We start from the raw sequence: 2,081 nt of genomic DNA, 5'->3' as shown, positions 1-2,081 counted from the left end.
TTGTGTGGAATCAAATGTAATGGCTTAAAATGACATGAAATGGATTGAAATGGTTTGAAATTTGGTTTTACCATTGGTTTATTTATGACTTGAATGCTTGACTTTTTAAAAAAAGAACATAACTTGACAGGCAATATATGTTAACAGGGCCATGAAATGATGGTATAAGATTAGGATTTGAAAGGGATATTTATGAATCAAGTGGCATGATTGGCAATTGGCTTGTGACACAAGAAGGTTGGTTGTTTGGATGACCAAGACCATATGTGTATTAACAATCACATGAACAACACCATGACTTTGGACCAAGACCAATCCTCATATAAAACCAAAGTAAGGTTAGGCCAAGCATGCTAAACAAAAATAAAAAAAAACATAAAAAATTCAGGACCAAAATCGGGGTATGACAGTTGCCCCTATTTAAGCGTCTTCAACTAGAGAATATGAAGCAGGACGTTCTTCATATGATCATAGCGGGAGATGGTTAAATACTAAGAAGACCCGGATTTTGATCTTGAATCTCTATGAAATAATCAACAATGCCTGTCAGAATCGGCAAAGAAGCAATCTCAAAAGAAGAGTCCGTCTGGTACGGTGAAAATCGGTCTGAGTACCGAAACAGAAAGTTGACCTGGATACCAAAATAAATGGTAATACAGAAATACCCATGGCCTGAATGCCGCACATTAGTCTGAACACTAAGCATCGAAATATGAGAGTATCAATGTTGGTCTGATCACCGAAAATCTGGTCTGAACACCACTTCGATCTGGAAATCGGAAAACTGGCCTGAATGCCACAAGTACTTCGACTTGATCGTCGGAAACTTCTTCGATCTGAAAATCGAAAACTGGCCTGAATGCCACTTCGGTCTGGATACCGGAAACTGGCCTGAATGCCACAAGTTGCATCGACCTGAATGTCGGAAACTTCTTCGATCTGAAAATCGAAAACTGGCCTGAATGCCACTTCGGTCTGGATACCGGAAACTGGCCTGAATGCCACAAGTTGCATCGACCTGAATGTCGGAAACTTCTTTGATCTGAAAATCGGAAACTGGCCTGAATGCCACTTCGGTCTGGATACCGGAAACTGACCTGAATGCCACAAGTTGCATCGACCTGAATGTTAGAAACTTCTTCGATCTGAAAATCGGAAACTGGCCTGAATGCCACTTCGGTCTGGATACCGGAAACTGGCCTGAATGCCACAAGTTGCATCAACCTGAATGTCGGAAACTTCTTCGATCTGAAAATCGGAAACTGGCCTGAATACCACTTCGGTCTGGATACCGGAAACTTCATGCCTGTCAGCATCGGCAGAAATAGGGAACAATAATAGTTGAGGCGGCACGTGGGCCAACGACCCATGCTGGGGATAATAAGTCATGAACAACCTTCAGTCTGAGCACTGGAAACAAACTTCTGGCTTATCACTTGGGATACCGAGAATGTTTTATGCTTACATGCGTAAGTTTGAATTTTGCGATGGCGTAATGCTCCATGAAAATGGAAATGCTACGCGATTTGGGAAGATGCAATGCAATATGATTCTACATGCAGGGATGCGAAATGCTGGGGAAAATGCCAAGCCGAAGCAAGGAATCCTGTTGGGGAAATGATCACAATCTTCTGGACCCCGACACTACTGTTGGAGATGCACAGCATAACGAACTATGTGGGGAAATGACCGGCCGCGCGGTGTTCTGGCAATGACGAGATACCGAGACTCTGACTGGGGAGAGAACGGCGCTGGAAACCTGTTGTTGGGGGAAGCGATAGTGGTTTTGGCAACCATAATCTACGAGAGATGACTCAGCAGGGGGGAGCAAACACCGATACGGTACCGAGGTTATGCTTCTAGGAAAGAGATCATCGATCTGGGATTGAAATCCTCGATCTGGCATCGAACTCTGAGGAGCAGTTGCTTCTGCTAGGAAGATACAGTCTGGTACTGTCAACTCCGCTGGGGAGTGTATAGTCTGACACACATGCTTAGGAAATGCCCCGAGGGTATCTGTTCTGAATAGATGATCCAAAGCACTTAAAATTCACATCAACTTTAAATGTTTATTAAGCATA

The sequence above is a fragment of the Lathyrus oleraceus genome, chromosome 3 (assembly GCF_024323335.1).
Source record: "Lathyrus oleraceus cultivar Zhongwan6 chromosome 3, CAAS_Psat_ZW6_1.0, whole genome shotgun sequence".
Classification (NCBI taxonomy): Eukaryota; Viridiplantae; Streptophyta; class Magnoliopsida; order Fabales; family Fabaceae; genus Lathyrus; species Lathyrus oleraceus.
The sequence above is the reverse complement of the archived record's forward strand: the minus strand, read 5'-3'. Positions refer to the sequence as shown.